General features: G+C 53.4%; 1 protein-coding gene and 1 non-coding gene across 7 annotated transcripts in view; one reads left to right on the top strand and one right to left on the bottom strand.

The window, feature by feature from the left end:
* prkn (parkin RBR E3 ubiquitin protein ligase) overlaps nucleotides 1–23,529 on the bottom strand; it is a 1,727,639-nt gene that overhangs the window by 1,312,002 nt on the left and 392,108 nt on the right. The window lies entirely within an intron of this gene.
* trnal-aag (transfer RNA leucine (anticodon AAG)) lies at nucleotides 9,291–9,372 on the top strand. The gene has a single exon. It is a non-coding gene; the product is annotated as a tRNA-Leu (tRNA).

Consider the following 23,529-nt stretch of genomic DNA (forward strand, 5'->3'; position numbering starts at 1 on the left):
ATTCAGACAGAGATGAGGAGATTCTTTTTTCTTGCAGTGAGTCTTTGGAACTCTTCCTCAAAAGGTGGTGAAAAGGTCTTTGAATAGTTTAAGGCAGAGGGAGGTATATTTTTGATAAGCAAGTGAGTGAAAGGTTTTTGGGGGTAGGCCAGAATGTGGAGTAGAGGTTACAATCAGATCAATGATTGAATGATGGAGCAGGGGCTGGGTGGCCTACGCCTAATTCATATGTTAGGGCTGCCGGCAGTCTTCAAACCCTACTTGCAGCAAGGTTGCAGAGGTGCCACAGTGTTAGTAAAAGTGCTTACTGACGAATGCTTAAAAGTTCTCTTCATTTAAATCTACCTGCAGAGTACGTTGGTCACTGGACTAGTGACAGTTGGGATAATATCAAGCTTACCAATGCAATCAATGGACCTACCACGATGTGGATGTGCAGTTTTGTACCTAGGGGGTCCAGGACAGCCCACTGAGATTGGGAAAATGAAGAGAATGAGCAAAATGTTCCTCAGCTGCAGAGGGCTGAGAAAACCCCTTTAGAATCCCCAAAGCCAAGGTGCAGGAAGTTAACTTGGAAACCTTGCAAAACTACAATCACCTCAGAAATAACCCGCCGGGCCGGAGAATCGGCGGGAGGCGGCGTGAATCCCGCCCTGCCGCTCCCTGCCGGATACTCCGGCGCTGGTTTATCTGCGGGGGCGGGAATCGTTTCGTGCCGGCCGGGGGCCGTTGGCAGTGACTCCCGGCGATCCTCCGCTCCGCGATGGGCTGAGTAGCCACCCATTTTCGGACAGTCCCGCCGGCGTAAATCAAACAAGGTCCTTACCGGCGGGACCTGGCTCTGCTGGTGGCCTGCGGAGTCCTCGGGGGGGGTGCGGGGGGATCTGGCCCCGGGGGGTGCCCCCACGGTGGCCTGGCCCGCGATCAGGGCCCACCGATCCGCGGGCGGGCCTGTGCCGTGGGGGCACTCTTTCCCTCTGCGCCGGCCACTGTAAACGTCCGCCATGGCCGGCGCGGAGAAGAAACCCCTGCGCATGCGCTGGGATCACGCCAGCACATGCTGGCGCTCCCATGCATACGCCAACTCGCGCTGGCTGGCGGAGGCCCTTCGCCGCCAGTTGGCGCGGCACCAAGCCCTTCGGCGCTGGTTGGCGAGGCGCCAGCCCCACTGGCGCCAGCCTAGCCCCTGAAGGTGCGGAGGATTCCACACCTTCCAGGCGGCCCAACGCCGGAGTGGTCCACGCCACCCCTCGGTGCTGGTACAGCCCGCCCCGCCGGATAGCGGAGAATCCCGGCCAAGAATAATCAAAGTTCCGGAAATTATCTAACCCATGGACTGTAGAAACAGGCATTAAAGGGTTAATGCAGGTACAAACAGACCTATTGGGCGAAATTCTCCCCCAACGGCGCGATGTCCGCCGACTGGCGCCAAAAATGGCGCCAATCAGACGGGCATCGCGCCGGCCCAAAGGTGCGGAATGCTCCGCATCTTTGGGGGCCGAGCCCCAACATTGAGGGGCTACTCCGACGCCGGAGGGATTTCCGCCCCGCCAGCTGGCGGAAATGGCGTTTGTTGCCCCGCCAGATGGCGCGGAAATGTGGCGCATGCGCGGGAGCGTCAGCGGCCGCCGACAGTTTCCCGCGCATGCGCAGTGGGGAGAGTCTCTTCCGCCTCCGCCATGGTGGAGGCCGTGGCGGAGGCGGAAGGGAAAGAGTGCCCCCACGGCACAGGCCCGCCCGCGGATCGGTGGGTCCCGATCGCGGGCCAGGCCACCGTGGGGGCACCCCCCGGGGTCAGATCGCCCCGCGCCCCCCCCAGGACCCCGGAGCCCGCCCACGCCGCCTAGTCCCGCCGGTAAATACCAGCTTTGATTTACGCCGGCGGGACAGGCAATTTCTGGGCGGGACTTAGGCCCATCCGGGCCGGAGAATCGAGCGGGGGGGTCCCGCCAACCGACGCGGCCCGATTCCCGCCCCCGCCCAATCTCCGGTACCGGAGGCTTCGGCGGGGGCTGGGGCGGGATTCACGGCGGCCAACGGCCATTCTCCGACCCGGCGGGGGGTCGGAGAATGACGCCCATTGTGTAGTAACAGAAATTTACATAGCACAAACATTGAGCGGGATTCTCCAATATTGGGGCTATGTCCCCACTCCAGCGTCAAATCGCGGGCGAATCACTCTGGACTTTCCTGAAGAAAGTCCAGAGTGATTCTCCTACCTGAAGGAGGGTAGCAGGGCCCCGTAGTAGTCCTCGCAGCTCCGGCTGGCGATATGGGGCCCTGCACTTCCGGTCGGGGGTCCGCGCATGCGCATGGCGGCGGCCTGCGTTGGCCTGAGTCGGCCGCCCCGCGCGACATGGCGGACCCGCACCGCGGACTGGCACCAAAAAGATAGGCCTCCCCGAGATCAGGCGCGCCCGCAGATTGGTGGCCTTCGATCGATAACCTGGCCATCTATGAGGTCCCCCCCCCCCGGTGAATGATCCCCCCCCTGCCCGCCAACAGGGTGGCCGTGGACTGAGTCCGTAGCCGCCACGCCGTGTTCCCAACCGGTGCGACCATGAGAGACCCACGCCGTCGGGAACTCGGCCACTTCCACTTGGAGAATCGCCGCGGGGGCCTCTGTCAATGGTTCCCTACCCACGGCGCATAGACCGCACGCGCGCAATTCGCGGCGATTCTCCGGAGCGTCGTTGTGCTGGATTTTGGCGTCAATGCCTATTCTCTGCCCCGCGACGATCTCAATTTCGATGCGGAGGCTCGGAGAATCCCGCCACTGTTCTTCAACAGCCTGAGAGATCTACGGGATTCTCCGCTGGCAGAATTCTCAGTTCTTTCGGTCGTGCATCCACGCCATTGGCAGGTAGCGGGAAAGGAAAGTCCCGCTGCGGGCGAGGGCGCGTTGCTGAGGAACATGCGGCTGGCAGACCAGAGAATCCCACCCCTGATTCTTTGCAGGACTGCAGAATTAAGCTGGACTCCACTCAGCTCACAGCACACCAGGGGCGAAATTCTCCTACCCGCCCGGCCACATTTCTGCCCCGACCGGCCGGCGGGAGTCTCCGTAACACCGGCCGGTCAATGGGGTTTCCCATTGTGGGGCAGCCCCACGCTGTCGGGAAACCCCCGGGCGCCAGCAAAACGGAGACTCCCGCCGGCGGAGAATGACGCCCCAGAAGTCACAGGCTCGATTCTCTGATTTGGAGGCGTTGTCCCCATGCCGGCGTGGGAACGGTGATGTTTTACGACAGGGAAAATGGTGTAAAGCGGTCACCGATCCTCCGTTTGGCTAGGGGCTAGAAGCAAGGCAGCGTAGAGCACTCGGCTCTAGCTGCCGGTACAGCCCGGAGAATTGCCGGACCTGTGGCTGCGCATGCGCATGGCGTCGGCCTGCAGCGGCTGCGCCGTGCTACATGGCGCAGGCCGCTTGCGGACCCGGTCCGCAAAATAGTACCCCCCTTTGGCTGGCTCACGTGCCCTGGACCATCCCCCCACGATGCCCCCAGCCCCGGATAAAGTCCCCCCTGCCCACGGATCGACCCTCCCCCGACTGAGTCCACAGCCGCCATGCCAAGTTCCTGACGGATGAGACCATGAGAGACACATGCCAACGGGAACTAAGCCAGTCGGGTCGGAGCATCGTGGAGCAGACGTCAGGCAATGTCCTGAGGCCGTCGATACGCCGCGTGGCGTACTCTCCGAGTACGCTGCTTTGGAGGGGGCGGAGCTTCGCAAAAAAGGCGCTGCCCCCGAATTGGTCGGGAACTGTGATTCTCCGCCCAATAGCCAAACGCAATTTTGCCGTCGGCGGCCGGAGAATCCAGCCCCACATGTCTGCGGTGTAAAAGGTTTCCAAGCACTATAACCAAATGTTTATAAAAACACCGAGCCCGCGATACAAAACATAGCTAGGAATTTGAAAAGGAAAATGGAATAGAAGCAAGAAGAAGCAAAGAACGAAGCAGGAATACAAGCTTCCTTCAAACCAGCCACCCAACACCCAATGAAAATTCGATTACATTTCGATTACAGTTTGAAAGAAAACTATTGCAGACAATTGCAGTGTGAGATTAATATGTGGGTGATAGACTGAGTGCGGAATACCTGATCCTATTTTTCTTTCTTTCCTTGGAAAGAAATGTGAAACAAAATCTAATCAAAATTCCAATTTTTTCTGTGCTGTGGAGATGTGTTATGCCCAGCTAAAGGTATGTCGGGCGCGAGTCAACCAAAACATTTCTAAGGGCATGATTCTCTGGCCTCGTTACGCTCTTGCTCAAGCGAAATGAGGCCGCTGAATAGCGGGAGAGGCAGAAAACGAGAACGGTATCAGGCGCGAAACATTTTGCGATGCAACCGTCGCGCTCCCGTAGGCAAAATCAAGATCTCGCCCTAGCGTGGCAAGAAACCAATTATCATCACTTAAACCCGATGTCCTGAAAATAAACGAGAACCACCCCATATCCAGCAGCCTCCTGTCATTCATAGGCCTCCCCAGCAAGTGGTCATGCTGGCGCCAATTAGTACTCCTTTTTAAAAACGTAAACCTGGCAGAAAGGCTTCTGTGGGGAGCTGAGGAGGTGAGTAGCCATCTTTGCTCACAGGCAAACCGCCCGGGGACCACCACAGAGCTCGGTGGGGGGTGGGACCCTCAGCTGGCGTGGGGGACACTCTGCAGGGTGGGCCGCTAAGGGAATGTGGAGCGAGACGGCTGGGGAGAGGAAACCGCTCATGGCACCATCATGCCAACCCCTGGATCGTGTGTACCCGTTCCTGGGGCAAACCTTGTCCATGCCTGTCTGCCCCACCGACCACCTATAATCCCCACTGTCTGTCAAGCCTCTGGCCTTACGGCTGAAGGCTATTGCTAATAGGAAATAGGCATTCATGGTTAAGTGAGCACTTCACAGAACCCAAGTGGATCCCCGTGGGTGGGTGCGCGATGTAGCACGTGGGAGCTATTGCCTAGAATCCTAATCACACCTTGATGCATGGACACTGTGCTTGACCACTGCGGGAGGCAACACCACACACGCAGCAGCCAACAGAGAGGCACAGTAGCACATGGGTTAGCACTGTGGCTTCACAGCACCAGGGACCCGGGTTCGATTCCCGGCTTCGGTCACTGTCTGTGCGGAGTCTGTACGTTCTCCCATGTCTCCGTGGGTTTCCTCCGGGTGCTCCGGTTTCTTCCCACAGGACCCAAAAGACGTGCTTGTTAGGTGAATTAAACATTCTGAATTCTCCCCCAATATCCCCAAACAGGCGGCATGGTGTGGCAACTGGGGGATTTTCACAGTATCTTCATTGCAGTGTTAATGTAAGTCTACTTGCAACACTAATAAAGATTATTATTACATCCGAACACCCAGGAGATGAGACACAGCTCCGGGGATATGTGTATTACCAGAGGTTGGGTGAATGCCATGGGGAGGGGGAGATCCCTGGGGAGATAGGCCAAGGTATGGTGATATGCATTGCTGTAAATACACAAGGGGTTAATGTAACTACACTAAGACTGAGTAAACACTAGAGGGAGCACCAGAGACGTCATGACATGCAGACATACAGCTAATGAACACATAGAATAGGACACGACCAATGGGCAGTCAAGACACCCAGAGGTGACACTACCACAAGGGGGCATTACACAACCCAAATATAAGGCCAGGGCACACATGCTCAATCTCTTTCCACAGGCGACACTTGGAGAGTAGGACAGGGGCAGATCAGAAGCATCACACCCACCACGTGGCTTAGAGCAGACTGGTTAGTTAGACTGAGTTACTATAGCAAGATTAGCAGGAGAGTCGAACTCATAGAGAACTGTGCTAATGGTTCAATAAATCACCTTGAACTTACTTCAAAGTCTGGAGTATATTTTTGTCAAAGCTGCATCGAGTTGCAGCCTGTGTTATCCCAGGGTACATAACACATCATGGTACCAGTAGTGCCTGTTGAATCTATATAGTTCAACTCAGCAAGATCCGTGACTACCAGCTACAGCACCCAGGCAAGATGATCGAGATTACAGTTCCTCAGCAGCTCAGGTACCAAGGCAATCTCAGTGCCAACTGGTGTGCATTCAAACAGAGATTTGAGATTTACATGGTAGCATTTAACCTAGATGGCGTGGCCGATGCTGAGAAGATAGATCTTCTACTCACCACTGCGGGTGAAAGTGCAACAGAAATCTTCAACTCCTTCAAGTACTCCAAAGGGCAAGACAAGAGACACTTCCAGACAGTCCTGGACAAGTTTGAAAACTACTGTGAGGGGAACACAACAGAAATGGGTAAAACTGGCGCCTATACTCACCACAAGGCGAAGGTAGGCTTGCAACAGAAACAAACCGCAATTTTGATTGGCAGCCATCTTGCGCAAGGAGCCGCACATGCGCAGTTCCCGAGAAGACGCGAACCGGCGAAACAGTGTTTTGTGCATGCGAGAGAAGCCGCGCATGCGCAGTTGCGAAAAGAGCGCACAGTGAAGGAAAAGCGATTTGCGCATGCTCAATCCATTCCTACGCTCTATGTCACACGCGTCATGATGTCAGAGGCTCCGGACCACACCCACTTAAAAGGAAAATGTCTGAAAATAGTGAAATAAAATTTTAACGCCAGAAAACACAATTCTTTCACCTGGAACGACAGCCCAATGCCTGAACTTCGACCAGTAGCTGAAAGTAACCCCCGCATAACCCTGCAACAAGCAGTTTGCACCGCTCTAAGAGATGATTTAGTCCTTGAAGACTACAACTCAGACGATGATTTCATCATTGGATGTGGCGACCTCAGTACCAAATCCGAACAGCAACGAGATGTGTTGTACATTGAAGCATCCGACACAGTCATGGATGAGTTCTTTGGATTTGAGGATCCTCAGCCCAGCACAGACGACATCACAACCCATGAGTACAGGATTCTGCTACGGCCTGACGCCAAGAGACAGAGAGCGGTACAAGCCCACAGAGAGCGGCCTGATGCCAAGAGAGTGGTCCACCCACCACGAAGAGTCCCCGACTCCGCACAGAAAGTGATGACAGACTCCACAGCGAGACCACTGCACATCTCCACACAGAGAACACAGAACGACTCCACAGCGAGACCACTGCACGACTCCATTGAGAGCGCACAGATCGATTCCACAGCGAGACCACTGCATGTCTCCACACAGGGAACGATGCCAGACTCCACAGAGATAGCGATACAAGCCTCCACAGCGAACTCTGTGGACAGACTCCACGATGGAAGCAATGCAAGACTCCAGAGCTCAGTCCTTGCATGAACCAGACCAAGACGGTCTAGCAACCTCCTCTGAGCAACCAGCAGCAGACGATGCAGGTCTGCCACGCTCAAGTGCACAGCAAGACGACTGTGACAGTCTACCATGCTCATGTGAACAACAAAAAGATTATGACAGTCTACCCAGATTATTTGAGCCACCAGATGGAGACTCTGACAGTCTACCCAGCTCATCTAACCGACAAGAAGACACTGAAGGTCTACCCACTGTATGTGCAACAAGTGACAAAGGCTTCACAATTCCCATACAAGATGTGCGACATCTCAGCGAGACTGACAGATCTCAGCTAGTATGCACAGAGGCATTCGACAATCAAAGTGACTCCAGTGACACCCCGTTAATTCAAACCTCATCTACTCGAGCCTCTCCACAAGAACCTGAAATGCCTCCAGACGGGGACCATCAAGAAACCAAAGATGATTCAGGTGAACCAGAAAGGGCTCCAGACGGGGAGCATCGACAAGCCAAAGATGATTCAAGTGAACCGGACATGACTCCAGACGGGGAGCGCCGAGGAATCAGAGACGGCACGCTCAATGCAACAGCAGATGCCACAAAGGACACTGACACAAGTAACTTTGTGAAGGACTCGAATTCTCCACTCGGTGTGGTCATTGAGCGCAACAAGCACAACAACAAAACCTACAAAAACAACAACAAAGACAACAACAAGAAGCGTACCAGAGGCAACAAACACAACAACAAGCACGTCAGTAACAACAATGACAACAACAATAGAACAACAACTGGTACGACATGGTACAACTCTGCCCATGAAGGACAATGTTACTGCTCAGCTCAGAACAATGGCGAGAGTGCAAACATACAATGGCATGTCGACGCATCTTACCAATTCATGTTGGCTACACTACGGACAAGCAAACCAGCTTTCAGGAAAAATGTCATCAAGAATTGCTACCACAAGCATAAGAAATAAAGAGTCCACCTCAGACAATGAAGTGATTTGACCATTTGAACACCTCCTGATGACTTCTTGGTTATGTAAACACCAGGACACGGAGAGTGCTCACAAGGGAATGACAACATCAACATCGACACTTCCATAACAGCACAAGAAAGCCACTCGACCGTGTAAATTCATGAATTTTGGACTCATAAATATTATTTGGTATTGTATAATCATCACTGTCATCACGACTTGTACATGTCATCACTTATCTACCTATTTTGTTCAATTTTCTTTAACCAAATACAGACAATATGTAACACGAAAAAAGGGGGGATGTGGTGATATGCATCACTGTAAATACACAAGGGGTGAATATAAATACACTACGACTAAGTAAACACTAGCGGGAACACCAGAGATGTCATGACATGCAGACATACAGCTAATGAACACATAGAATAGGACACGACCAATGGGCAGTCAAGACACCTAGAGGTGACTACCACAAGGGGGCATTATACAACCCATATATAAGGACAGGGCACTCATGCTCTGTCTCTTTCCACAGGCAACGCTTAGAGAGTAGGACAGGGGCACGGGGCAGATCAGAAGCATCACACCCACCACGTGGCTTAGAGCAGACTGGTCAGTTAGACTGAGTTACTATAGCAAGATTAGCAAGAGAGTCGAACTCATAGAGAACTGTGCTAATGATTCAATAAATCACATTGAACTTACTTCAAAGTCTGGAGTATCTTTCGGTCAAAGCTGCATCGAGTTGCAGCCTGTGTTATCCGAGAGTACATAACACAACAACAAGGATTCAAAGGTCAGCCAGCATTGCGGGAGATGAGAGAGGCATCATACCAGTTATGCCCAAAGATGTTTATTGGTTGCTGGTTTAGCACACTGGGCTAAATCGTTGGCTTTTAAAGCAGACCAAGGCAGGCCAGCAGCACGGTTCAATTCCCGGACCAGTCTCCCTGAACGAGCACCAGAATGTGGCGACTAGGGGCTTTTCACAGTAACTTCATTTGAAGCCTACTTGTGACAATAAGCAATTTTCATTTTAGCCGGTAGCTTGGCCGAGCGGTCTAAGGCGCTGGATTAAGGCTTCAGTCTCCTCGGAGGCGTGGGTTCGAATCCCACTGCTGCCACAAACTTTTAGGGGCTGTTTAGCACAGGGCTAAATCGCTGGCTTTGAAAGCAGACCAAGGCAGGCCAGCAGCACGATTCAATCCCCGTACCAGCCTCCCCAAATAGGCGCCGGAATGTGGCGACTCGGGGCTTTTCACAGTAACTTCATTTGAAGCCTTCTTGTGACAATAAGCGATTTTTATTTTCATTGTGTTTTACAATTTCCCCACTCTCCCGATGATGCTGTTCCATCCGCCACCTGCAGCCCCCCCACCCCTACCTACCCCCCCCCCTCCCCCCCACCCCCCCCTCCTCCCCACTCCCACCCCACCTCCCCCCGGCGCCCTCAGCGATCCTCAATGTGCTTGGCTCTTCTAGCTCCACCACTATGTCTGGTGTGTCCCCAGGAGGCACATCTGAGGTGGAGGCAGCTAGCAGCTTAATGCATGGCATGGCCTTCAATGTCTTTGGCGGCCGCCCTATGGGGGCTCTGATGCCGGAGTGGCCTGACTGACCTGTCAACGGCTCATGCGCAGCGTTGTCGCCCTGTCCCGTGTGCCGGCTGTGAGATGTAGCCTCATGAAAAGGATGGGACCCGGGAGAGCTGGTGGCCACCACTCTATGGGACAAGTTTGCACCCGGCACCCCCTCCTTCAATGTGGTGCCCACAGGGCCCTGGGTTTCACCTTGGGCTGGAGGGTCAGCTGGTTTGAGTTCCAGCTGCCCCTGCATCATCTGGCTCTGCCAGCCCTGGCGGCTCCTGATGTCCGCACCATCGTGTCGACGCTCTTGCCGTTGCTCCTCAGTGACTGGGACATGCTCTGCACTGTCTCGGCAATGCCCACCTGCAATTGAGACAAGCTCTGCACACCTTGGCCATGCCCATCTGAGAGCGGGACACGTCCCGCAAAATCTTATTAAGGCCAGCCTGGTACTGGGTGACATCCCCCAGTGAGGCTGACATTCTGTCGAGACCCTTAGCCATGGCCAACATCCGACTGCATGACGTCTTGGACACCTTCACGAATGGTGCCGATGTCGGGCACCAGGCTCTCCACTGCGGCAGTGTTGGCCTCGGTGCCACTCATTGCTGGTGACATCTCCTGCATCTGTAGCCTCTGGGACTCCTCCGAGCAGCTATGGATCTGCTGGAGTGTCGCTGGCATCTCCCTCTGAATGTCCCGGCTGCACCCTAACGTCTCCATTAGCTCCGGGATGAACGCTTCTACAGACTCAGCAACAGACAGGGACCCAGCTGGGTCCTGGGATCCAGCAGCCCTCCGACTGCTGCCTCTCCTGGGCGTTCCTGCCTCCACCTGATGTACACCAGCAGCTGTGTGGTACCCATCAGATTGTGCCCCAGAAGCCTGGCCACTAACATGTGTGTATCTGCGCTGGTGGAGGCTGGGGATGATAGTTGTGACGCAGATAATCCAGTGGAATCCTCGGAGCTCTCCTCCGAGATGGTTTCATGGGAGCCTGGAGAAAGTGCCGCCCGAGATGGCGTCGTTGGCTGAATGCCCTGTGGGAGAATGGATATGTGGTCAGGGGGAGGGATGGGTCAGTCAGTAAGGCAACAACAACTCACGTTTGACAGATCCTCCAGGTTGGGCCCAGTAGTTCCTCACCTCTGCGGCGTCTTCCAGCCGCCATGTTGGTGACCACTCTGTCCTTGGCCACACCTGTCACCTCCAGGGCTGCTCCTCGTCGGTGGTGAGGATCCTGATGTCAGGCACACCACTGCCAGTCTGGGCCCTCTCCTGGCGATAATGGACATGTGGTCAGTGGGAGGAGTGGCCATTCTGTATGGCATTAACAACTCACATGTGACAGGACATGTGGGGCTGCTGGATCCTCACCTCTGCGCCGTATGCCAGCCTTTGCATCGGTGACCAATCTGTTCTCGGCCACCCCCGCAATTTCCAGGGCCCGTTCCTCATACTGGGTGAGGACTCTGATGTCTGGCACCCGCTCTCCCATCTGTTATGGGCCAACTTCTCCTGTGGGGACACCGAGAGGGCATCGTGAGCCGCGTGCTTTGTTCATTGCGGTGGGAAGGGGGAAGGGAGGGGGATCAGGCGTGGGCAGCACTGCTGGACATAGGTGGGCCAGGACACAGTATGGTTTTGGGCGGGGGCGGAGCCAGGCGCATGGTCACCGGGGGTCGGTGGGACTGGTGCCAGGGGGCTGGTGCTAACCCACCCGTGCGGCCCGGTGGATGTCATTGATCTTCTTACGACACGGGGAGGCAGTTCTCCTGATAGCGCTCACTGAGCTGACGGCCGCTGCCACGTCCTTCCTGGCAACAAAAATAGAGTGCTCTTTGTAAAGGCCGGTGCAGACAAAATGGGTCAAATGGCCTCCTTCTGCACTGTAAATTCTATGATCTATGAACACTTAGCCCTGTGGCTGACCCTCGGAGCCCCATGAGGGAACAGGGCACACTGCCTGGACTCGACCCCGTCCATCAATCTGGCCAGGTTGGCATCCCCAAATTGTTGGGCTGGTCTCCTCGGTGGCTTGGCTGCACGGTGTGTGGGGTTTGCCTTGCGGGACCGATTTAAGTGCTGCTTCCCCTTGACGGCTGGGAGCTGGCAATCTCGCCAAATCAGCCGGAGGGACCATCATTTGCAGCGTGAAGTCCATGGGGCTTCATGAAGTGGACCAATTAACGTTTGATATCTGTGACGGCCTCGCCGGATCGAGCGTCAAGAAGGTCGTGGCAGTTCCTGCTCACTACCACACTGAGAAACTTTTCATCAAATCACACCCTTAGAAATTATTTCAACACTGGGAGTTGAACTCCCCATGAGACTGGTTCCGCAGGGATCTCCTGTTTATCCCCTTTTATGGGGTATCCTTAGATTGCTTGGAGGTCTTGGATGGCTAAGTTTGGTCCCGATTGGTTGTATTTTACCCCGTAAGAGACACGTAAATTGTGTCACTCTATCTTTGTTGTCCTGTCGAGGAGGGTATTCACCATGGTGTCATGTGCTCATGGCTTTATCCTGTTGTTCTGAGAAGCCGCACTCTTTCTGGTATGCTTTCATTATCCATGCAAAAGGAGACACCGATTACAGCGATTACAATGATTGATCACCTGAACCATTTGTATAAGTAGTTGCTGGCCTTTTCTGTACATTTCTGTGGAATAATAATCCCTCTGCACTGTACTAGCTTTTGCGGATTTGTTGCACCTTGTGGTTAAATGGAAACCCTTCAATAAAAATATTAATTGAAAAAAAAATTATTTAAAAATCATGTCACTTCACGTGTTACTGAGGTCGTATTTTTTGCAAACTGGTTTATATTATCTTTTCTGTTGTCTTTACTTGTCCTTTGACTATATGCTATGGCATAGTCTGTTTATCTAGTACACGGGGTCAGAATAAGGTGTTGGTAATTTCAGACTGAGAGGAGGAAAGATTTCTTCACTCAAACGGTTGTGAATCTCTGGAATGCTCTCCAGAGGGTTGTGGATGCTCAATTGTTGAATAGATTTATGATTGTGATAAATGTTTGGTCACTCAGGGAATCAAAGGATTTGTGAGTGGGCAGGAAAATGGAATTGAAATCCAAGAGTAAACATGATCATTTTGAATGCTGGGACAGGTTTGAGGTCATTTCCTATGTCCATATGTTTCTTTGCTGTAAGTACTTTGTGCTTCAATGATTCCAGCATAAGTCTAATTGTAATTAGAAAAGGGGCAGAAGCCTCAGTCGCATTAATACTTGCTAAAATTACTCATATTACAACTTTGTAAGAATGAGGTTAGACTTCATGGGCCGTATTTTCCTCTCCGGCTCACGAAATGCAACATCCAATTTGCACATCCAACTCGTCTAACTCGTCCTGTGATTTTTGTCTTTTCAATTAAAGGGTGCACTCCACATGCAGTTTGCAATTCACGATTGGGTGCAGCCTCATGCTCAGGGTGGAGGAGGTCGTGGGTAGAGTGGTTGCTTCCCATCCTCGGTTGCATAAAAGGGCAGTAAACAGCACCAAAGTCAAATATGTGCCAGGAGACTGCCTTGCCATGCCACTGGAGATGACCTGCCATCCTTGCAGTGTAAGTACTGTGGAGTTTAATGTTGGCAGCAAAATTGTTTTTCTGTGTGAATAATTCATTGACTGCATACTATTACTTGGTTCAACAATGTTGCTTTTGAGAACCTTGCTGCACTAGTGTTTGCTGCTCAGCAAACATCATGCAACAACTCACACAGGTCTGCAAGTCACCACAGCAGCACAGTTCACCCGCTGCACCCCTCACTCCAACTCATACCCTCTCACATCCACATCACCCATCCGTGATGAATGCAGGAATTTCAGACATATTGTATTCTATGTATTTGGTGCAGTGAGGGCTAAAAAACTGAGTATGACTGCTGCAGTCACGTTTTTAATAAGTTCTGGTTTAGAAGACAAACACTTTGGCTACAGCATCGTAAAAGTTTGAGCGAATGGAATTATGTTTATTTTATAGAATTTACCGTGCAGAAGGAGGCCATTTGGCCCATCGAGTCTGCACCAGCTCTTGGAATGAGCACCCCATTTAAGCCCACAACTCCACCCTATCCCCATAGCCCCAGCTAACCTTTTTTGGACACTAAGGGCAATTTACCATGGCCAATCCACCGAACCTGCACATCTTTGGACTGTGAGAGGAAACCGGAGCACCCGGAGGAAACCCACGCAGAAAAGGGGAGAACGTGCAGACTCCGCACAGACAGTGACCCAGCAGGGAATCGAACCTGGGGCCCTGGAGCCGTGAAGCAGCTGTGATAACCACTGTTTAATAGCTTCATCAGGCTCCTCAGTTGAATCGGGCCATCGCCCCTTCCCTTTCTCCAGCACTGATATTAGGGCATCTTATTCCCTCCCTTTCCTTGCCCAAGGCCACAGAAGCAAAAGAGGCAGCAGCAAACAGGCATGCAGCCTCCAAGCAGCTGTAGCAGCATTCGGGTCTCTCTGCCTCTCCCTCCCCCTCTTGCTGCTCCCAGCAGCAGACTCTCAAAGGAAGGAAGAATCATACCAGAAAGTCACACTGACATAGAACACAGCAGAAGAGCGAAAGAGGACCCCTTTCTCCTCTCCAGGGTAAACACCCCTCTAAGGGGTGCTCACAGTCAAAGGAAGTTAAAGTGATCTTCAGCATAAAACCAAGAGCAGGACTCTGTCCTGGAAGTGTTTGACAGGACAGACAGGCAGAAGCTGTAGTTACCCTAGTCATGGGTGTCCACAATATTTAAAGATGGCTTGAAGGCCTCACAGACGAAAAGGCTTTCAGCCCCCCCCCCCTCCCCCACCTGGCACAGGGGGCGAACCCCGACCTAGAACGCTTGAACCCCCAATCAAGCTCAACCATCCTGAGGGGTGGTGTCCCCCCTCATCGCCCCCCCATCCCAATGGAGCACAGGAGCAGCAGCTTCAGTGCCCTATTAATAAATCACAGAATACTATGTGCTTTATTAACTGCTGTCTCCACCTTACTGCCACCTTGATTGATTGATTTGATTTGATTGATTTGATTTATTGTCACATGTACCGAAGTACAGGGAAATGTATTTTTCTGCGGCCGAGGGAACGTACACAGTACGTACATAGTAGACAAAAAAGAATAATCGACAGAGTACATTGACAAATGGAACATCGACAAACAGTGATTGGTTACAGTGCGGAACAAGGGGCCACACAAAGCAAATACATGAGCAAGAGCAGCATAGGACGTCGTGAATAGTGTTCTTACAGGGAACAGATCAGTCCGAGGGGAAATCGTTGAGGAGTCTGGTAGCTGTGGGGAAGAAGCTGTTTCTATGTCTGGATGTGCGGGTCTTCAGACTTCTGTACCTTCTGCCTGATGGAAGGGTCTGGAAGAAGGCAACGCCTGGGTGGAAGAGGTGTCTGATAATGCTGTCTGCCTTCCTGAGGCAGCGGGAGGTGTAGACAGAATCAATGTGAGGGTGGCAAGTTTGTGTGATGCGTTGGGCTGAGTTCACCACACTCTGCAGTTTCTTACGATCTTGGACCGAGCAGTTGCCATACTAGGCTGTGATGCAGCCGGATAGGATGCTCGCTATGGCACATCTGTAGAAGTTTGTGAGAGTCGATGCAGACATGCCGAATTTCTTTAGCTTCCGTCGGAAATAGAGGCGTTGTTGGGCTTTCCTGACTGTTGCATCAACATGAGTGAACCAGGACAGATTGTTGGTGATGGTGACCCCCAGGAAATTAAAGCTATCGACCATCTCCACTTCGGAGCCATTGATGCAGATGGGAGTGTGTGTTGTGCTGCGCTTCCTGAAGTCGATGATCAGTTCCTTGGTCTCCAACATTTAGCGAGAGGTTTTTTTCGGTACACCATGCAACCAAGTGATCTATCTCCCTTCTGTAGTCTGACTCGTCATTGTTTGTGATACGGCCCACCACAGTCGTATCATCCGCAAACTTCTTGATTGAGTTGGAGTTAAATCTTGCCACACAGTCATGTGTGTAGGGAGTACAGTAGAGGACTGAGCACACATCCTTTCGGGACCCCTTGCGGTATTGAGGACTATTGTGGAGGAGGTGCTGTTGCCTATCCTGACAGATTACGTTCTGTTGGTGAGGAAGTTAAGGATCCAGCTGCAGAGGGAGGGGTAAAGTCCAAGATTGCAGAGTTTGGTTATAAGTCTTGTCGGGATAATGGTGTTGAAGGCGGAGTCTACGAACAACAATGTGGGGTCCTTGTTGTCGAGGTGTTCGAGTGTTGATTGTAGAGTCAGAGAGACAGCATCTGCTGTGGACCGGTTGTGGTGAAAGGCAAACTGCAATGGATCATGATCGTCTGGGAGGCTGGCGTTGATCCATCTCATGGCTAGCCGCTCGTAGCAGTTCATAATAACAGACGTCAGGGCCACCAGCCGATAGTTGTTGAGGCAGGCTACCTTGTTCTTCTTTGATACTGGTATTATGGTGGTCTTCTTGAAGGAAGTGGGGACCTCGGAGCGGAGAAATTAGGTGTTGAAGATGTCTGCGAATACACTCACCAGCTGGTCAGTGCAGGCTCCGAGTGCTCGCCCAGGCACTCCGTCGGGGCCCGTCGCTTTCCTCGGGTTCACTTTCAAGAAGGCAGCTCTTACCTCTGAGGCTGTAATAGTGGGTATAGGTGTGTCCAAGGCTGTTGGGGTGGGTGGCACTGATGTATTGGCTGACTGTTCAAAGAGGGCATAGAACTTGTTCAGTTCATCGAGGAGGGATGCTCCAGTCCCAGATATTCCGCCCGGCCTTGCTTTGTAGCCTGTGATCTTCTGTAAGCCCTGCCATAAATGTTGTGGGTTAGTGTCGTTGGCCTGGGACTCTAGTTTGGTGCGGTATTGTCTTTTGGCGTCCTTGATGGCTTTCCGTACGTCATACCTGGATTTCTTATATAGGTCAGGGTCGTCAGACTTAAACGCCTCCATTCTTTGGTTGAGCCAGGGTTTACGCTTGGGAATACCTGTATTGTCTTCTATGGTACACAGTCCTCGACACACTTACTGATGAATTCTATGATGGTGGTTGCATACTCGTCCAGGTTATCTGCTGCGGCCTTGAATATGGACCAGTCCACAGACTCCAAACAATTGTGGAGAATGTCCTCTGATGCCTCGGACCAGCACTGCACAGTTTTCTTGACTGGCTCAGCGCTTTTGAGTTGCTGTTTGTAAGCCGGAAGTAGGAGTACCGACTTGTGGTCAGATTTGCCAAAGTGTGGTTGGGAAATGGAGCGGCAGGCGCCTTTGATGCTCGTGTAGCAGTGGTCCAGGGTGTTTGCGCCTCTGGTGGGGCAGGTGTATGTTGATGGAGTTTGGGTAGAACGTTCCTGCGGTTGGTCTGGTTGAAGTCTCCAGCCACGATTGTCAGGGCTTCAGGGTGATTTGTTTCTTGGCTGTTGATGGTGGAGTGAGGTTCGTGAAGTGCTTTCTTTACTTCCGCCTGGGGTGGGACCTTCATGCACATCTACACCCAGGTCTCTCATCTTCAGCAACTCTTTAAGAATTTTACCCCTTATTTTATATTGTCTCTCCATGTTCTTCCTACCAGAATGCTCTGATTGCTCCTTCCCCAGATTGCTTTGGGATATGCCTGTCAGAGGCGAGGCTGAAATTAGAAACTTAGTTTTAGGAAGGTCATGGGTATGAAGCGATGTACTGCTATTTTATAGCAGAGCAAGTGTGGTATACCACTGTGTTCTGATATTAGAGGTTGTATGGTAGAACCTGCACTACAGGTTCACCTGTGGCCCCTGCATGCTAGCTCTGCCCAGGAGGCGGATTATAAATATGCGTGGCCTCCAGCTCGCAGCCATTTCACCAGCTGCTGTGGGAGGCCACACATCTGATACCAATAGAGCCTCAGTTTGGATTCAACTTCGTCTCCAGTCAAATTGATCGTGCCTCAATTTATTAGTATCAGATTCAGAAGATGGACCTCTGGATTAAACCAGATCGCCTGCAGCTGGATCCACACTCAAGCGATGCCAGAAAGGACTTCCAGCACTGGCTAGCTTGTTTTGAAGCGTATATCAACGCAGCGCCGACCCCTGTTCCAGAGGCTAAGAAGATCCAAATCTTGAACTCCAGACTCAGCTCAAAAGTCTTCCCGCTGATCCAGGATGCGCCCAATTACGCTGATGCCATGACTCGACTCAAAGAAAATGGTGAACAGAAGACGAACATGCTCTCCGCCAGACACACGCTCGCAACGCGTATTCAACTACCTGGTGAGTCAATCGAGGACTTCTGGAGGGCCCTGATCCCACTAGTTTGGGACTGTGACTGCCAGGACGTTACAGCTAAGGAGCACTCAGATCTCCTTATGCGGGACGCTTTTGTAACTGGGATTGGGTCTGATGTTATCAGGCAGCGGCTCCCAGAAGGGGCCAAGCGTGACTTCGCAGAGACTAAAACACTAGCGCTCTCCATGACGGTCGCCCTGCGCAATGTCCAGTCCTACGCCCCCAACCGCACGGCCCACTCCTCCTACGTTCATGGGCCCCACACGCAGTCGCCCCAGTGGGGGCGCTACCCACCCAATATGCCTGCGCTACGCGCCAGCCAGTGATCTCCGGGGGGCCCCGATGCTATTTTTGCGGCCAGCAAAAACACCCCTGCCCGGCCCGCGCTGCCCTTTGTAAGGCCTGCGGGAAGAAGGGCCACTTCGCTGTGGTGTGCCAGGCCCACTCAGCGGCCGCAGTCCCCCCCCCCCCCCGGTCACGGACAATGGGTGCCGCCACCCTCCCCTCCTCCCAGGCCATGTGTGACCAATGGGTGGCGCAATCTTCTCCCCTGCACAACACGTGCGTTTCATGGGCGCCGCCATCTTGCTCCACCCCCGCAACGTGCGTTCCATGGGCACCGCCATTTTGTAATCCCCAGGTTCTCCGGGCGCCGCCATCTTGTCCACCCCGCAGCACATGGATACCAACGGCGTTCCAGGACCTCAACTCAACGGCTGCCTCACTACCCGACGATCAACCACGGCTCACCTCCATGGCAATCGACCAGTCCCGACCACATAATCTGACCAACGCATCCACCAGCGTGAAAGTCAACGGCCATGTGACCTCCTGCCTACTGGACTCCGGGAGCACCGAGAGCTTTGTACACCCAAATACGGTAATGCGCTGCTCCCTTAAGGTACACCCTACCAATCAAAGTATCTCCCTGGCCTCCGGATCCCATCGCGTAGCGATCCGGGGATACTGCACGGTCACGCTCACAGTCCAAGGTGTAGAGTTCCACGGCTTTCACCTCTACATCCACCCTAACCTCTGCGCTGCACTTAGCCTCGGCCTGGACTTCCAGTGCAACCTCCAGAGCCTGACCCTTAAATTTGGTGGCCCCTTACCACCCTTCACTGTGTGGAGCCTCGCGACCCTAAAGGTCGATCCTCCTTCCCTCTTTGCCAATCTAACTCCAGATTGCAAACCCGTCACCACCAGGAGCAGACGGTACAGCACCCAGGATAAGGCCTTCATCAGGTCCGAGGTCCAGCGGTTGCTTCGGGAAGGCGTCATCGAAGCCAGCAACAGCCCCTGGAGAGCTCAAGTGGTATTGGTAAAGTCTGGGGAGAAAAAACGAATGGTCGTGGACTACAGCCAGACCATCAACAGGTACACGCAGCTCGACGCGTACCCCCTCCCACGCATATCGGACATGGTTAACCAGATTGCACAGTACCGGGTCTTCTCAACGGTGGACCTGAAATCCGCTTACCACCAGCTCCCCATCCGTAAATCGGACCGGCCATACACCGCCTTTGAGGCAGACGGCTGTCGAGATCACTTCCTTAGGGTCCCCTTCGGCGTCACCAACGGGATTTCAGTCTTCCAAAGGGAGATAGACCGAATGGTCGACCGGTACGGCTTGCGGGCCACGTTTCCGTAGCTAGACAATGTGACCATCTGCGGCCATGACCAGTGATGTGTTGGGTGTTCTGGATCACAAACAGGTCACCAACACTTGAAGTGGTGCAACTCTATTTTATTATAAGGTTAACTATGTTAACATACTTGAACTGTGGGTAAATGCAATACCAGCTTTAACTGTTGACCCTTGCCTAGTCCTAACCAGGTGATGCACTCAGCACATGGTGAATGTCTGTGTTGCAGGCTGCGAGCTCTGTGCTCCAAGCTGGCTGATTCTAGAAAGAGCGGGAACTCTCTCGTCCCGTCTTTATAGTACGTGTGCTCTCACTGGTGATTGGCTGCGGTGTTGTGTATGCTGATTGGTCCCACTGCATGTCCATCAGTGTGTGTGTGATGTGTCTGCACCATAATATACTGGTGTATATTATGACAACCAGCAGGACGACAACGTTAACCTCGCTAAATTTCTCCGCACCGCCACTCTCCTCAACCTCACATATAACAAGGAGAAGTGTGTCTTCCGCACAAACCGCTTAGCCATCCTTGGCTACGTGGTCCAGAACGGAGTTCTGGTGCCCGGTCACGACCGCATGCACCCCCTCATGGAGCTCCCACTCCCCCACTGCCCCAAGGCCCTCAAACATTGCCTGAGGTTCTTCTCATATTACGCGCAGTGGGTCCCAAACTATGCGGGCAAGATCCGCCCACTCATACAGTCCACTCATTTCTCCCTGACGGCCGAGGCCCAACAGGCTTTCGCCCGGATCAGAGCTGATATTGCCGAAGCTGGAATGCACACCGTAGACGAAACACTTCCTTTCCAAGTAGAAAGCGATGCATCGGACGTCGCCCTTGCCGCCCCCCTCAACCAGGCAGGCAGGCCCGTGGCATTCTTTTCCCACACCCTCCATGCCTCTGAAATTCGGCACTCATCCGTCAAAAAAGAGGCCCAGGCTATCGTTGAGGCTGTGTGACATTGGAGGCATTACCTGGCCGACAGGAGATTCACTCTCCTCACTGACCAACGGTGCCTTCATGTTCAACACACAGCGGGGCAAGATCAAAAATGATAAAATCTTGCGATGGAGAATCAAGCTCTCAACCTATAATTACGAGATTAATATTGCCCTGGCAAACTCAACGAGCCCCCAGACGCCCTATCCCGAGGTACATGTGCCAGCGCACAAGTAGACCGACTCCGGACCCTGCACGACAGCCTTTGTCACCCAGGGGTCACTCGGTTGTACCACTTCATTAAGGCACAAAATTTGCCCTGCTCCGTCGAGGAAGTCAGGGCAATCACCAGGCAGGTCTGTGCGGAGTGCAAACTGCACTTCTACCGGCCAGACCGCGCGCGCCTGGTGAAGGCCTCCCGCCCCTTTGAACAGCTCAGTGTGGATTTCAAAGGCCTCTTCCCCTCCTCCGATCGACACACATATTTCCTCAGTGTGATCAATGAATACTCCCGGTTTCCCTTCGCCATCCCATGCCCCGACATGACGTCTGCCACCGTCATTAAAGCCCTTAATTCTATCTTCACTCTGTTCGCCTTCCCCGCCTACATCCACAGTGACAGGGGATCATCATTCATGAGTGATGAGCTACGTCAGTTCCTGCTCAACAGGGGTATCGCCTCCAGCAGAACGACGAGCTACAACCCCCGGGGAAACGGACAGGTAGAAAGGGAGAATGGGACGGTAGGGAGGGCCGTCCAGCTGGCTCAACGGTCCAGCAATCTCCCGGCCTCCCGCTGGCAAGAGGTCCTCCCTGATGCACGACATTCCATTCGCTCATTACTCTGCACTGCTACAAACATTACACCGCATGAACGTCTTTTTGCCTTCCCCAGGAAGTCCACATCCGGGGTATCGCTCCCAACTTGGCTCACAGCTCCGGGAACCGTGCTTCTCCGTAAACATGTGCGGCTCCACAAGGCGGATCCATTGGTGGAAAGGGTGCACCTGCTCCACGCAAACCCACAGTACGCCTACGTGGCGTTCCCTGACGGCCGCCAGGATACCGTCTCCCTCAGGGACCTGGCACCAGCAGGTTCCACCCCCACACCACCCCCGTCACCCCCGGAGCCACCCTCCCCCGCTGCCCCCATCCCCCCCCCAGGACCATCCGTCCTCCCCCTGCCCACCCCCGTTGATGAAGAGGATTACGGCACGCTCCCGGAGTCAACTTCGACCACAACAGCGCCAACATCGCCATCACAACTTCATCGATCTCAAAGGACCATCAAGGCGCCGGACCGGCTGAACCTCTGACCGGCCCGCCGGATGACCAGAGACATTTTTTTTGCTGCTCTGTAAATATTAAAGATTACTAATTGTATATAGTTATCCACCACCCCGCCAGACTCAATTTTAGCAGGGGGTGAATGTGGTAAACCACTGTGTTCTGATATTAGAGGTTGTATGGTAAAACCTGCACTACAGGTTTACCTGTGGCCCCTGCATGCTAGCTGTGCCCAGGAGGCGGGTTATAAATATGCATGGCCTCCAGCTCGCAGCCATTTCACCAGCTGCTGTGGGAGGCCACACATATGGGGCAAAATTCTCCCCCAATGGTGCGATGTCCGCCAACTGGCGGCAAACTCGGCGCCAATCAGACGGGCATCGCCCTGGCCCAAAGGTGCGGAATGCTCCGCATCTTTGGCGGCCTAGCCCCAACATTGAGGGGCTAGGCCGACGGCGGAGGGATTTCCGCCCCGCCAGCTGGCGGAAATGGCGTTTGTTGCCCCGCCAGCTGGCGCGGAAATGCGGCGCACGCGCAGGAGCATCAGCGGCCGCTGACAGTTTCCCGGCGCATGCGCGGGAGCGTCAGCGGCCGCTGTCAGTTTCCCGCGCATGCGCAGTGGGGAGAGTCTCTTCCGCCTCCGCCATGGTGGAGGCCGTAGCGGAGGCGGAAGGGAAAGAGTGCCCCCACGGCACAGGCCCGCCCGCGGATCGGTGGGCCCCGATCGCGGGCCAGGCCACCGTGGGAGCACTCCCCCGGGGTCAGATCGCCCCGCGCCCCCCTCCCAGGACCCCGGAGCCCGCCCACGCCGCCTGGTCCCGCCGGTAAATACCAGGTTTGATTTATGCCGGCGGGACAGGCAATTTCTGGGCGGGACTTCGGCCCATCCGGGCCGGAGAATCCAGCGGGGGGTCCCGCCAACCGGCGCGGCCCGATTCCCGCCCCTGCCCAATCTCCGGTACCGGAGACTTCGGTGGGGGCGGGGGCGGGATTCACGGCGGCCTACGGCCATTCTCCGACCCGGCGGGGGGTCGGAGATTGACGCCCCAGATACTAATAGAGCCTCAGTTTGGATTCAACTTCGTCTCCAGTCAAATTGATCGTGCCTCAGCAAGATAATTCTAAGTGCACTGCAGCAAGGCAGCTCTGAATTAACACAGGCATTTGGCTGCAGTTTGTTGCATTACAGTTTGGGCAGTAAACTTTAAAAAATATAGAATCTTGTTGAGAAAATACAGAAACAGAAATTGCGAGATTTATCCAGGGTTCAGGATTGGATAAAGTGGGTGCAAATTGAAACTGGGTTTTGAATTTTCAATTTCATTTCACAAATCAGAAATATTCATGAATGGGGAGTTAGCTTAGTCCAGCCGCTGTGCTTGCAATGAGATTCCACGTCAACAGCAATTGCCAGCTTATAACTCTTTTTTGGTCTTGGACCATTCTTCAAATGTATAAAATATAAAAATGAGTGTAATTTAATTTTAAAAGAAGGAAACATTGCCTATATGAAAAGAAGTTTGTTAAACTTTTCTTGTTTCGGGG

The sequence above is a fragment of the Scyliorhinus torazame genome, chromosome 1 (assembly GCF_047496885.1).
Source record: "Scyliorhinus torazame isolate Kashiwa2021f chromosome 1, sScyTor2.1, whole genome shotgun sequence".
Classification (NCBI taxonomy): Eukaryota; Metazoa; Chordata; class Chondrichthyes; order Carcharhiniformes; family Scyliorhinidae; genus Scyliorhinus; species Scyliorhinus torazame.